We start from the raw sequence: 15,719 nt of genomic DNA on the forward strand, positions 1-15,719 counted from the left end.
GATGTGGCATCTTTAGCTGTTGTTGGGAGTTAACCTGCAACCAGTAGGTTCCACTCAAGGAAACACTTTCTAATTATGCTTATTATACTTTTTTTTTCAAGATTTATTTAATTATTTGAAAGACATGCTGACAGAGAGAGAAAGACACACACACACACATACACACACACAAATACACACAGATCTCTTCCATCTGCTTTTCACTCTCCAAATAGCCACAACTGCTAAAGGCAGGATCTGGGAAATCCATCCTGCTCTCCCACATGGGTAGCAGCGACTCAAGTGTTTGGCCCTTCCTTTGCTGTTTTCTTAAACACATTAGTAGGGAGCTGGATCGCTAGCAGAACTGTCTGGACTTGAACCAGCGCTTCATTATGGAATGTTGGCTTTAAAATGGCGGCTTCACAACGCCCCCCCCCCCCCTTTCAAATAACATTGAGAATAAGGAATGAGGCTTGGTGATGAGTGATCATTTTAATCATTAGCTTGTATTTTTTTTCCTTGCAACTCATTTTATAAATGCCCAGGACCCTGAATTCCAGATGAATTACCTCAATTCTTTTGGATTGTGAACACTGGCCTGTTAACATACCTTGACTAGTAAAAGTATCTGCTCTGGCTCAGGTGTCTCCCTATTTGTGCCCAGGTCTGTCTTTTGTCTATCTTGAGATTCCTTATCTCATTCTTATCACCCCATGCTCCTCCCATCCCATAGCTTTCTCTACTCTTTGAGGTTTCCACTCACAACTTGCTAGAGGGCTTCTTTTCTCCCTCGTCATGCTCTTATGCTGGTCACTGGAGGCTGTCTTGTTCTCTTATTACTGATTTCTGGGCATGCCTACATTTTCCCACGATAACCTCATCAATTTCCAGTGGCACATCCCTCTCCATAACACCGTGGGTAAAGAAGATATGAAACAAACACACAAAGGAATTAGCCTGTGGGTAAATGTGGATACCTGATCCAACTGCTTCATTCTCTGTCTCAATCTGGTTCTCCGAACTTTGTGGGGCTCAGATCCCTTTTCTGCTCCCATTTTTCTAGATACCAGACTCCCAACACCCTAATCCTAAGCTCATTTAGATTGATTCTGTGCCTGGAGCCTCTTCTGATATCTACCTAAAACTTTCCTGATATCTATGCCTTTAGTTCATTGCGTTTCTTGGTAATATGATTGCAAGAGATAGGGATTGTAGAAAGCGCACAGGATTTGGTGTCAGACAGACAAGGTGTAAATTCTGTTGATACTGATTTGCAGATGATATCTACAAACTCGACCCAACAATCACTATTTAACAGAGTTGTTAGTAAAGGTTGAATGGGATTCTAGGAGCAGTTATTCCACAATAGAACATAGGTCAGGGGTCAACAAACCTCAGCTAATTCTTTCCTTTTGTCTCCAATTCAGTTTGTTCTCTGACAGTGTTTCAGTCTCGTTGTCTCCATAGTTCTTGGCTCCTGTGTATGGTTTCTTGAGATAACACTAATATTATGTGTTATGTACTATGTATTGGACACGATCCTGGGCACTGTGTATGTGTTATCCGGATTGATCCTCTGAACAGCCCTATGTGTTTCTATTTGCAGGTGAAGGCATGGCATTTAGAGAAGTAGAGCCACTGGGGTCATTTTATCCATGAGTAAATTTTCCCCAAGATGATATTCCCACCATCATGCTCATTTCACAGAATGTTGAGGCTTACAGAGAAGAGGAAGATGAGGAGTCCCTTTGACACATTGGGGAACAGTCAGAAGTTGGACCAATAGAGTGAGGGGTTCAGACGTAGAGGCAAAAGCTTATATAAATGAAAAGCATTAGCTCTCTGATTTTCGGTGTGTAAGATGTCTTCATTTTGTAAGATGTTTTCAAGCAAGCACAGGTAGAATTTAGTTCTTGATTTCCCACTCTATTTTAATTCCAAAGCATTGTTCTTTAATGGCTGGGAATGTTGTCATTTAGCTTTTGAGGATTATTTTTAAAAATCAAATAAGGAAATCTGGTGATTCTACTTCACTTGTCCCTAGCTTCTCCTCACAGGGCCTAGGGATATTTACTCTGCCCCCAACTCTGCGGCCAAGTGCCCTGGGGAGAAACGTACACTACCTTCCCTATCCTAACCCTGGCCTGTGTGTGATGGCAGTCATAAATATGCACATCTTGGAATGCTGTGGTCCATGTCAACTGTGCAAGCTCTAAGTTGGTTACACATAAAGGTAATTGTTTGCAGTCATTAAACTGATCCAAGTGCATTTGCAGACTTTCTTTGCAAATCCAAATTTTGACTCCCAGGCCCATTGTAGAACAATAAGAGAGAATAATTTGTCTGACCAGGATTCAATGCATGGGGCAGATGGTACTCAAATCTTCATGGTTCTCCACAGGGCTCCCCCAAGAGCTTGAGAATTTGCACATAGATCTGAACTAGCCTCTTCCTTTCCTCTTTCTTCCTTTTCCAACTGGGCAGACCTCTCCCCCAGAACTCAAGCTAGTTCTCCATCTGAACTGCAAACACCATTCCACTTACATTTCTTAGGAATACATGAAGTCAAGTATCCCCTCTCTTTCCTCTGTTTTCAACTTCTTTCTCTAAAGAGCCCGCCTTGCTCTCTGCATTTATTTTCTATTTATTTTGGACAATTATTCTCTTTTTTATGGACAGATAAAAATTGTGCCTCTTGATAGTGTACAGTGTGATGTTTTTGGTGCACTAATGCATTGTATATTGACCAACCATGGAGGCTTAGATTACCCATCAATTCAAATATTTATCATTTCTCTGTGATGAGAACACACAGAGCCGCTTTTCTACCTACTTTGAAATATATGATACGATATGATTGAGCATAATTACCCTTTGTGTAGTAGAACACTGGAAACTCTGCTTGAATAGTCGCTCCTCCAACCTCCATTGCCAGTTCCTGCCCCATCTTCTTCCTCTGTAGCCACAGCCACACTTTTTGAAGAGTGTTCTCCACCCCAGTTCCTCTTCCCCACTACCTTTTCCCGTGATAACATATTCCGTGTTATTTCCATCTCCGTCCCTCTTATATTATTAAATGCAATGGACATGTCTCTCTCCTATCTTGATCTCAGCAGAATTTAAGCTGCTTGCTAACTTTTTCCTTCTTGGACATTCTCTTTGTTTTGCTTCTCCCACACTGTACATTCTTGTTCTCACCACTCACCTTGCTTTACCTTATTCTCTTACGCTGGTTTCTGTTTCTCAGTCTGACCTTTATATAGATGAATTCAACATCCAGCTTATGGTCTTATGGACCATCCATACATGTAGAGTTAACAAATATCTAAGTCTGGGCCGGCACCGCGGCTCAGTAGGCTAATCCTCTGCCTTGCAACGCCGGCACACCGGGTTCTAGTCCCGGTTGCGGCTCTTCCAGGCCAGCTCTTTGCTGTGGCCAGGGAGTGCAGTGGAGGATGGCCCAAGTGCTTGGGCCCTGCACCCCATGGGAGACCAGGATGAGCACTTGGCTCCTGCCATCGCATCAGTGCCGTGTGCCGGCCGCAGAGCGCTGGCCGCGGCGGCCATTGCAGGGTGAACCAACGGCAAAGGAAGACCTTTCTCTTTGTCTCTTTCTCTCACTGTCCACTCTGTTTGTAAAATATATATATATATATATATATATATATAATATCTAGGTCCGGACTTCTTTTCAGAGCTTGTGGAAAGCAAATCTGGTGATCGAGTTGATGATTCCACTTGGGGGCTATCAAAGGCTCTTGAAGCTTAGCTTTGTCCTACTTAGATTTGCTCTTTCTCTAGGATGTCTGACATCAGAAAACTGCTAACCGTATAGCTTCACCTCCAACTTTTACCTTTCTCCTTCTCCCAGCATGCAATTCATTACTAACTCTCCATTGATTTTGCCTCCTAACTGCACCTTCTTCACCATTCTCTGTCTCATGACCACTATATTCTTTGTGGAAAGTAGCCTCCTGTCTTCTGTTTCTAATATTCATTTTTGCTTCATTGAACTATTCTGCATGCAGACCTGAAGTAGCTGTTTTAGCTTTCCAATTTCTCTTCTACTGAAAAATGCTTTGCTGGTTTTCCAATGCCCTTTTGATAAAAACAGATATTTTTCTTTTTTAAAATATTTGTTGATTTACTTATTTATTTATTTGAAAGTCAGAGCTACAGAGAGAGGGAGAGACAGAGAGAGATCTTTCATTTGCTGGTTCAATTCCCAGATGACCACAAAGGCCGTGGCTGGGCCAGACCAAAGCCAGGAGCCAGGAGCTTCATTCAGGCCCACCAGGTGGGTGGCTGGGGCCCACACACTTAGACTATCCTTTGCTGATTTCCCAGGCCATTAACAGGAAGATGGATTGGAAGCTGAGCACCCAGGACTTGAACCAGCTCCCGCATGGGATGTCAGCTTAACCTGCTACATCACAGTACTGGCCTCAAAAAACAAATATTCGTGGGTTTTTTTTTTTTTTTTTTTGACAGGCAGAGTGGACAGTGAGAGAGAGAGAGACAGAGAGAAAGGTCTTCCTTTGCCGTTGGTTCACCCTCCAATGGCCGCCGCGGCTGGCGCGCTGCGGCCGGCAGACCGCACTGATCCCATGGCAGGAGCCAGGTGCTTCTCCTGGTCTCCCATGGGGTGCAGGGCCCAAGCACTTGGGCCATCCTCCACTGCACTCCCTGGCCACAGCAGAGAGCTGGCCTGGAAGAGGGGCAACTGGGACAGAATCCGGCGCCCCGACCAGGACTAGAACCTGGTGTGCCAGCGCCGCAAGGCAGAGGATTAGCCTAGTGAGCCGTGGCGCCGGCAAGAAAACAAATATTCTTAATGTGGTCGATGAGGTCCCCAAGCATCTCACGCTATTTCTCTCTTAGCCTCTCCTTCCCACCTCTGGCTTCCTCCTCCTGTCTTTCTCTCTGTTTCTCAGTGGATTTTCTCCCATTCAGAGCTTTTTTTAAAAAAATGTATTTTGTTTAAGGAATACAACTTCATGCATTTAATATATACAGATTTGGGAACATGAAGCTTCTCCCCACCCCCATCTCCCTCCCACCCAAGCTGCCTTGCTTCCTCCCTCCTCTTCCTTTCCCATCCATCCCCATGGGAGACCAGGATAAGTGCCTTTTGCACCTGTTCTTTTGGGCCCAGGTCACTTAAGGAGCACTGACTCCTTTAGAACTCAGGAAATACGCCACTGTTGTGATAATCCACACTAGCCTGGATTCCCCCAACACAATGTTGCTATATTACAACATGTTCTTTCTTTCTTTTTTTAAGATTTATTTATTTATTTGAAAGTCAGAGTTAGAGAGAGAAGGAGAGGCAGAGAGAGAGAGAGAAAGAGAGAGAGAGGTCTCCCGTCTGCTGGTTCACTCCCCAGTTGGACGCAGGGTTGGAGCTGTGCTGATCCAAAGCCAGGAGCCAGGAGCTTCTTCCAGGTCTCCCATATGGGTGCAGTGGCCCAATGACGGGGGCCATCCTCTACTGCTTTCCCAGGCTACAACAGAGAGCTGGATCAGAAGTGGAGCAGCAGGGACTTAAACCGGTGCCCATATGGGATGCCGGCACTGCAGGTGGAGGCTTCACCCGCTATGCCACAGCACAGGTCCCTACTGCATATTTTTTCTTTGAAATGCTGGTCACAGTTGCTGGAGTGGTGATGTACTTGCCTTTCTCCTTCGGTGATAAGCTCTGCACCCCTTAAGTCTATCCAACAGTATTCTCACCTGTCTGCATTTCCAGTTGTAAATAATGCATCTCATCACGGCTGGTCCACTGGTATTTGTTGGCAAAGTGCTGAATGAGTGAACGTAGGGGTTAGTGCGGCCTGTGCTTTGCAGGTCTCAAGGAGAGAGTCCTTCTACCTTCGGTTTGTCCTTGTGAACTGATGCTTATGGCAGACAATAAACAGCTTTAGGACATCTGAGAAAGTGGGTGATTCTGTGTGTTCCCCTGTGCGAAGACATTCTTCCTTTATCTTCTCCTTCCTCCCATTTCTGAGCAGGATTACCTGGCACCAACCTCCCTTTTTTTGAGAGGTGAATTTGAGCCCACAGGAGACTCTCTTGGGCAAAAAGGAACCCATTCTGAGAGCTGGGAGTTTCATAGAATTTTCCGGAGCTTTTGAAGATTATCTCTGGAAAGTGCCATGGCTCAGGGCCAAATTCTGCTGACTGGTTTTCTCAGGAGTCTGCAAAGTAACCTTGGCCACTGCTTGAGAAGAATAGATTTGTAATTTTTTATCCAGTTATCAGTCTCCAGAGGGAAGAGCGACTCTGAATTCTGCCTGCCTTAGCCAACAGCTTCATTGAGATCTGTAAACATTCTGAGTTATTTGTTTTGCTTTGTTGCGGAGGTAACATTGCGTACATCTTTCTTGGACAATGGTTCAGTTTACCTATGTGTTAGCCAGACTTTGGAATTTAGGACTGGGCACACAAGTGTGCGTGAGTACACACACACACACACACACACACACGAAGGCACACACACACATTTGACAAGCAACACATAGACGCTATTCCTCCCTAAGCACACATATATCCATTACCAGTGAGATGTGAAAATCTGGTACTTTAGCACATACATGCATATCTGTCTTTGCATAGCACACAGGATGGTAATATGATTTGATTTCATGTATTTGCAGGTTGAACACATCATCAGATTTTAACGAGAGCACGCACCAGTTACCTCTATTGGGCAAAGCCAGCATTACAGACCAGGTTGGCGTGTGTCTGTTGATGGACTTCCGGCTCTCACTCAGCATAGTCACTGGCATTCGTAGGTAGATTGAGGCTGGTCTCTCCCACAGCCATTTGGCCTCCATGTTTAGTCTGAGAAAGGTGGCTTTTCTGTTGGCTACCTACCCGTACTAAATACAGTTCTCTTCTTTTGAAAATGTAAAGCCATAAGTCTATGCTTCTTGTAGAAAATTTAGGAACAGAAAAAATATAAGTTATAAAAAATCATCAGCAACCCTTGATCATTCTGTCATTGCATGACTATTTCCACACCTTTAGCCATTTAGTGTGCTAGAGCAGGGCCATGTATGTCTTTTATATCTTTGGTGTCTTCCTCAGGGTATTGTCATGTTTATATAACTCGTTATTTTCATTAAGTGCATGGAAACCTTTTCTTGCTTTCTTTACAGGGGAAGTTTGCTTTCTCGAAGCTATAAAGAACTGCCATGAATTAATCTGGAAAAGTTTGGTACCTAGTGGCAGCATCTTGTGAACATTCTTAGATAATTGGTGCTTTAATTGTCAGGTCTGTTAGATGATCTGTCATTTGCTTCTGTTCTTCAGAGGAGGGACAGAAGGGAGGGTAGTGATGCCAGAGTCGTAGCAAATATATTAATAGCCTTGCAGGGAATTAAGGAATGTATACTTCCCAAAACTAGCAGTGTCCTGATTCAAAAAGAAACATTGTGAGCAAATCTTAAATATGGAACCCATTACCTGTATTCTATTAAAAAAACCTAATTAAATTTTCACCTAAGAAGTCAAGGCCTCCCTATACTCTTCAGGTCCAGGTTTATTATATTTCTATTTCACTTTCTCTCACCTGTGAGTAGGCATGAACACATATTCCAAGTGTGTTCTGAGTTGTTGAATTTAAAAAAAAATGTACATTCAGAAAAATAGTGATACAGGAAATTCTTTTCCTTAAAAGGAAAATAGCACATACGCACTTTCTCATCACACACCTCAGACATCTACAAATAGTCATGCTCAGACTCCGGTTCATAATCCTCAAAAATCTCCTGGTCAGACTCTTCTATATATGGTGCAGTAAAAGTAGGACGCAGAGTTTATCATTTCTTTAAGAAAGTAGCTTCAGGCAAAATCCAGAACTACAAACCAGGCATCGGCAATTAGAGGCGGCACCTTGTGGAAGACAGCAGTGTACTTTGAGTAAAAGTGGCATCCTTCCTTCTTTCTCCAGTTCGCATTTCATCCACTCAGCAGCTGATTCGACAATCAGCATTTTTTCCTCCTCCCCGTACTTGTTTTTGTGGGTATTTTCTTTTTTTGAGGGAGTATCAATTGTGATTTTCAAATACAGCTTTATTGGAGCAGTAAAAACGTGGCTTAGGTTAATCTAATTCTGGGGGGAAAAAAAGAAAACTCAAAATAAAACTGCTATTTTATAGTGAGTTACTGATGTGTGATTCAGAATTCTCCAACCCAACTCACAGAAAATCCAGTTGCATTTCCTTGTTCCCAGAAGAATTGCTTTTCTATTTATGTGAGTGGCAGAAACGAAAAACAGCAATGTATTCTGCAAGCCATGATGTGCTTAAAATGTTTGCCATGGTTTTTTGCTGTATTTTGTGAGTCTCCAAGAACGATGATAAGGACCTCCTTATCAGTATTAACAAATACCTATGTCCTGGGGAAGACAGTTGGGAGAGCCACCCTACCTACAACTGCTGGCATTTGGGCAGCCACTGAGATGATGCAAGCACTGTTCTGTCCACCCTACTGCATGGAGCCACTATGTTTCTACCGAAATTAGTCATCCCTGGAAAGTCACAGCTTCTGAATATGTAGCTACAGTCTGTCCATCTTTGTAATCGGGTAGTTTCAGGTCAAAACACCGATTTACCAGTTGCTTGTATATTGCATCAGAACCAGGAGAAAGATGTGTAGTGCTAAATGTTTTTAAAGGAAAAATAATGACATCATTATTCTAATCCTACCACGTCTTCATTGTCCTTTATTGTAGGTTAAAAAAAATCTATACAGTTAATCCTTCACTCCCTTTGTATTGTAATTTCTGTAATATATTAGAAATATTTCCTTCCTTGAAAATAATATAACCTTTGCATTCATAAGCATGATAAGGTTTGTTAAACAGCATATGATATACATACACTAATTCCAATCGGTGCTAGTATTTAACACTGCTTTATTAGCATGATGAATATTTTTTATAATTTTTTTAACTTTTATTTAGTAAATATAAATTTCCAAAGTATAGTTTATGGATTACAATGGCTTCCCCCCCATAACTTCCCTCCCACTCGACCCCTCCCATCTCCCACTCCCTCTCCCATTCCATTCACATCAAGATTCATTTTCAATTATCTTTATATACAGAAGATTGATTTAGTATATATTAAGTAAAGATTTCATCAGTTTGCACCCACACAGAAACACAAAGTGTAAAATACTGTTTCAGTACTAGTTATAGCATTACTTCACATTGGACAACACATTAAGGACAGATCCCACATGAGAAGTAAGTACACAGTGACTCCTGTTGTTGACTTAACAATTTGACACTCTTGTTTATGGAGTCAGTAATCTCCCTAGGCTCTAGTCATGAGTTGCCAAGGCTATGGAAGCCTTTTGAGTTCTTCGACTTTGATCTTATTCAGACAGGGTCATAGTCAAAGTGGAAGTTCTCTCCTCCCTTCAGAGAAAGGTACCTCCTTCTTTGATAGCATGATGAATATTAATAGTATTTCCTGAATACTGAAGTTTGTGGTGTTTCAATTATGTTGCTGACAAAGAATCATGTACAGGGATAATGCCCTTTCATACATAAAGTATACAAGTGAGCCAGCCACTGTCAGGGCTGGCCAGGGGCCTATGGTCCTGTTCTCCCTGCACTCCTTGGAGGATGCTGTCTCCTGCAGAGTTGGTAAGAAGTAGTTATACGGGGGCCGGCGCTGTGTCTCAGTGGGTTAATGCCCTGGCCGGAAGCGCAGGCATCCCATACGGGCGCCAGTTGTAGTCCTGGCTGCTCCTCTTCTGATCCAGCTCTCTGCTATGGCCTGGGAAAGCAGTAGAAGATGGCACAAGTCCTTGGGCCCCTGCACCCGTATGGGAGACCCGGAAGAAGCTCCTGGCTCCTGGCTTCAGATCGGTGCAGTTTCAGCCATTGCAGCCAACTGGGGAGTGAACCATAGGATGGAAAACCTCTCTCTCTGCCTCTCCTCTCTCTGTATAACTCTGACTTTCAAATAAATCTTTAAAAAAAAGTAGTTATATTTTCTTCAGAGAATGCTGTCTATAACATGCCATTTAGTGCTCCTGAAGTGTGTGAGATAGCCCTCTCCAGAACCATAGACACTTTGTATGAGTGTGTGTGCCTGCTTGCAAATAAGTCTCTCTCCCATTCTCCGTCTCTCTGTGTGTATGGAAGGAGTGAATCTAAACTGGGTATGTGTTAAAATGATAAAGAATCAGGGCTACGGGAATACCTTCCCGGTGTAAACCCAACAGACATAAAAACAAGTATCTTCCTGACATTGTACGATACTTTTCAGTCTGGGTTTGAGATTGCTGAGAAAAGAAACCAACAAGAGATCCCTGAAACTGCCGCAGATGACCACGTGGAGGCAGTCTCCAGGGTATCATGTATGGAGGGAAACTGGAAGCAAAGCCTGGCGATTTGGCTGGGTTGTGGTGACCAAGAATGGAATCCAGGAGACCAAGATCTTCAAAGGAGGAGCTACCCAGAAAGAATTCCTGGGTCTGGGAGGGAACCTTCCTCATCTTTGCCTGAGAACTGAAAAGCTCTAGGTTTGGAGAAAGGCTCCAGAGTGCAGGAGAACAAACAATTCCTGGGTCTCACTCAGAGCTGGAGAAAGTTTATGTTCCCGCTAGTCTGGAGACACAGCTCATAAGAGACAAGGCATTGGTTAGAAGTCCTAAGAGGGTCACATGTTAGCTGCACTAGAGTAACGTTTGCTATTAATAACCTGGGCTAACAAAGCTTAAAAGCAATTTCATAAAGATTAATACAATCAGCAGTATCTTAACTGTATGTCAGAATAAAGGTCAGCACTCTTTAAGGGAATATAGGAAAATCCAGAACTCAGCAGTGTAAAATTCTCAATGAACAAAATCTAATCCAAACCAACAAAGTCTGAAAAGAAAAAGAGAGTGATTATCAGCAGAATAACTGATCCATGAAAACAGACCTAGTAATGACAGAGAAGATGAAAATAGCAGAAAAATCCTAAAGTAGTAGAAAACACACCAAAAAATAGCAACTACCACACACACACACACACACATAATGAGAGGGATGGAAGTTATAAAAAGAACAAATAAAAACTTCCAAGGATGAAAACACGCAGCATTTGGAAAACAATTTGCAGAAGTGGAAGACAATACTTCTGCAGCTTTACAGTGTAGAGCTAAAAATGCTAACGTGGCCAAAACACAGAACTGGCTCAAATTGGTCTCTCAAAGTTCTGTTCTTCTCAGATTATAAGCTTTTATCTTTTACTGAAGTCATTTCCTTCTTATTTTTGCCCAGAAAACCCAGAGATTGGGGCTAGTGTTGTGGCATAGTACATTAAGCAGCTGCCTGTGATGCCAGCATCCCGTATGAGCACTGGTTCAAGTCCCTGATGCTCCACTTCTGATCCAGCTCCCTGTTAATGTGCCGGGGGAAAAGCAGTGGAAGATGGCCTAAATTCTGCCACCAGATGAAGATCCAGGCTCTTGGTTTCAGCCTGGTCCAACCTTGACTATTATGGCCATTTGGGGAATGCATCAGGCATGGAAGATCTCTCCTCCTCTCTCTGTAATTCTTTTTTTTTTTTCTCTCTCTCTGTAATTCTGCCTTTAAAATTAAATAAATAAATATTCAAAAAAAGAAAAATTATTCAATGTTAGCTATTTAGGAATAGCACAATCCTAAATCCCAATATGCAAAAAAAACTTAACCTTAATTCTCATGTTTGAAATCCAGTAATAGTTAAGTTCTTTTAAATCAATGTTTTTTTCTCAGCTTCTCATCTACAAACAGGTACATGTTTATGTTTAGAACATACTAACTGCTAACCTACTTCATCTCCACATGCATGTTTATATGTTTGTGCCATGGGTGCATCTTCACATTACACATACTTTGTGTGTATATAGTCGTCTGTCAGCACCTGTGTGTGCATTGTACAGTATGTGTATTTCGTGTGGCAGACATGCAATATATCTGCTGTAACATATATGTTGCATGTATACATTGGGTAATGTGATTGTGGGTGTTTTATATATATGCTGCCTTGCTCATGTTCATGTGTGTGTGCTCTTTGCCTCTCTGTGTTGTGTGTTCATATCTGTGTGTGCTTCATGTGTGTATAGTGTCAGTGGGTGTGGGTGCATGTGGGTGTGTCTATATAATGTGTATGTATCTGTGCATAGTGTGTGTATGTGTATATGTGATATGTGTGTTATGTGCTGGCACATGTTGTGTGTACTGTGTGTTTGTGCATGTGAAATGTGTTTGTATATGTGTGTTTTGTGTGCACTGTATGTGGTATGTGCATGTATATGTGATGTGGATAAGTGCAGTATGTATATATAGTTTGTGTTGCACATGCATGTGTTATATGTTCTCGCTTGCAGTGTACATGCATCATGTATGTGCACACATGTTTATGCATGTCTTGTATGTGTGGTGTGTATACATGTATATTCATGTGCACTTTGTGTGTGATGTCTGCTGCATTCCATGGGCTCACTCCTACTTGCTCCGGGGTGTCACACTTCTATCACTGTGCTACACTGGCAAGCCTGGGTTTGGTATTCCTTTGAACATTTGTCCCATACCAGTCTTTATTTTCTCCGTTGCCTGTGATAAGCTGCTAGTAGCTATTCATAACCAAATACTTGCTGCACGTGGCTTTTGGCCTACTCTGAGCTAGGTATGAATCTAGATTTCCCTTTCTCTCTTAGTTAGAGCCCTCACGCTCCTATGCATTTCTCTCACTGAATGAAAAGCTTAAAAACTTACCATGTTGTCTGGTCTATTTGAGGCAGAATTCAAAATTCATCTCTGAATTCATAGCAAGAACCCACGAGACTTATTATCATGGGAAATATTAGTAAGAAAATAGGCATCACTTCCTGAAAAATTTCATGTGTATTAAACACCATCAACTGTTTTGCAGGAAGGATTATGCTTATTGCTGTATCCCTGGACTTGGTGTCACATGTGAAGTATGACCTAATGTCCTCTGCACCGTTGCCATTATTAGAAACCATTGGTGAGGCAAAGTCAATTTTGAATCAAGAATTAGCAAACCTTCAACAAACACTGAACAATGCTCATCTTCATTTGGGTGGTAATACCAAAGTATGGATAAAAGTGGGAGCAGAGTGTAGAGTTGCAATATTAAAACATTTTCCCTTTTGATAAGTGCCTACAAAATGTTTGTTAGTGCTCAGTGAAAAATGACCCTTTTGTAAAATCATCTTTTCTCATTGAAATTGCTTCTTAGGACTACATGTGATTACATGGAGGGTAGTTATCAAAGATTATTGTAGCTTATTGGCTCATGGACCCAGATTCCAGGGTGCTGACTTTGTGATAATATTTCCAATTCCCTTTGAAAAATATTTTATCAGCCAACATACCAGTCTGTATTTGACAAATTAATTTAAGTCATTTTGTTTCTGAGCTTTGCTAGTTATTTTTTTTTTGTCCAAGGCAAGTCTTTATGAGGGTCTGGTATTTTGGCAGGATTTTTTTTTCTTGTCATTATTACCAAATTCACATTATCTTTATCATCACAAACCTTTCACACAGGTAGTTCATGAACGGCTTTTGCCTGAGGCTAGAAGCAAACTGACAATCATTCGGCAGGAAAGCACCAGGAAAATCATTTATCGCTTCATCCTTTTCCCTTATCAAGGATTTCTTCTCACAGAATGAGGCTCACCCCTGAGGCTCTTTGGAAATTGACAATTCAGGAGGAATCAATGGAGAGTTGCATTTTTGATGGATGAACCATTAGAAAATTCTATGGCATTCTTTCTGTGACCTTTTCTCAAGACAGATGAATAGCCTTCCAAAGGTTGCATTTTATTTTATGTTCAAGAAAAAAAAAAAAAAAAACCCAGCCAACCAAGGTGCATTAAAAACAACAGAGTTGTGTTGAGATCTTTTCCGTTGTGGAAAACATAAATAAAGGGTGATTTTCAAAATAGAAGAAACACCAGCATTAAAAGGCCCTGCACTCTAGAAAGGATTTGATTTCCTGAAAGATGACTTCTTCCTTCCCTACCTTCTTCCCTCCCTACCTTCCCTCTTTCCTTCCTTCCATTTATTTGAAGGGCAAAGAGACAGGGGCAGATCAAGAGATTTTTTCCATCCACTGGTTCATTTCCAAAATGCCTGTAATAATGGGGGACAGACGCAAGTCAGAGTCCTGGAGCTCTGAGTTTCCCATGTGGGTAGTGGGGACCCAAATGACATCGGACTGCTTATTAATAATCTTCAATATCAGAGAAGAATTCTGAATACTGGCTCAAATAGGCCAGACAACATGGTAAGTTTTAAAGGATTTTATTCAATGAGAGAAACACGCAGGAGACTGAGGACTTTATTTTGGGGAAAAAGAGAAGTCTAGAAGCTAATTTGGGTCCATACCAAGCAGAGAGCAGGCTAGGGGCAAGCCACATGCGGCAAGTGCATGGTCATGAGCAGCCACAGGTAGCTTAATGTGACAGCAAGCAGCCAATAGGCCACACACCCTGAGGGCGTAGGGCAACAAGGGGAGGACCCACTGTGTTCCAGGCCTTTCAGCCACTTCCAAAGGTGGATGGTTACATAGTCTGATTGGCAGGTGGGCCTACAAGTGGGATCAGGTAGGGGTGTGAGATCACCTGGGGGCGTGGTCTTCCAGCTCACGAGCCTGATCCATGTTATCCTATCTGCCTGCTTGCTTACATCATAAGTACTGGAGACCCCATTTGCTTGTTCCCAGGGTGCATGTTAGCAGGAAGCTGGATCTGCAGTGGGGTAACTGAGACTCGAACCAGGCACTCTGATAGGAGACAGGACATCCCAAGTAGTGGTTTTAACCACTGTGCCACATGCCCGTCCCCCTGTAAGATGCGCTCCTACACGTAACACTCCTACTTTTTTCCTGCTTGTGTGCAAATAGCAATGTATTGTTATCTATAAGGACATCCTGGATTTTGCGACCTGTGAATTATCACTATAGAAAAAGAAATCAAATATACCCAAATAAAAACAACACACCAGCTGTAAGGTACATTGTATTTAAAAATTTCAAGATTTAAATGACATAAGTGGGGCCTGTGCTGTGGCACAGTAGGTTAATCCTCTGCCTGCAGAGCCAGCATCCCATAGGGGCGCCAGTTGTAGTCCTGGCTGCCCCTCTTCTGATCTAGTTCTCTGCTATGGCCTGGGAAAACAGTGGAAGATGGCCCAAGTCCTTGGGCCCCTGCACCCACATTGGAGACCTGGAAGAAGCTCCTGGCTCCTGGCTTCGGATCTGCCCAGCTCTGGCTGTTGAGGCCATTTGGGGAGTGAATCAGCGGATGAAAGACCTTTCTCTCTGTCTCTCCCTCTCGCTGTCTGTAACTCTACCTCTCAAATAAATCAATAAAAAATCTTTAGAAAAAAATGACATAAGTATAGACTAAATGTGAAGACTGGTTATAGTATATGAGTCAGAAAGTACCTCATAGTGTTTCTTTAAAGATTTGAATGTGGAAATGCAAAGAAAAATCTTAAATAGCTCAAGTAATGTTACAGAAAGGAGGCAGAACCGCCAACATAAATGAAGCCAAAGTGTGTGGGAAGTAGACACGAGGCCTTGGTGTGGCTAGCAAGGGGGGAGTGAAGTTTCAGAGAAGATGTGTAATTGCCAATGGGTTTTAGTCCCAAATCTGGTCAAGAATCTGCCAGAATTAAAATACCTTGATATATTCAATATATAACATATTGATTGATGATT

This window comes from Oryctolagus cuniculus, chromosome 13 (genome assembly GCF_051225735.1).
Source record: "Oryctolagus cuniculus isolate XC-2025 breed Fujian yellow rabbit chromosome 13, ASM5122573v1, whole genome shotgun sequence".
Lineage (NCBI taxonomy): Eukaryota > Metazoa > Chordata > Mammalia > Lagomorpha > Leporidae > Oryctolagus > Oryctolagus cuniculus.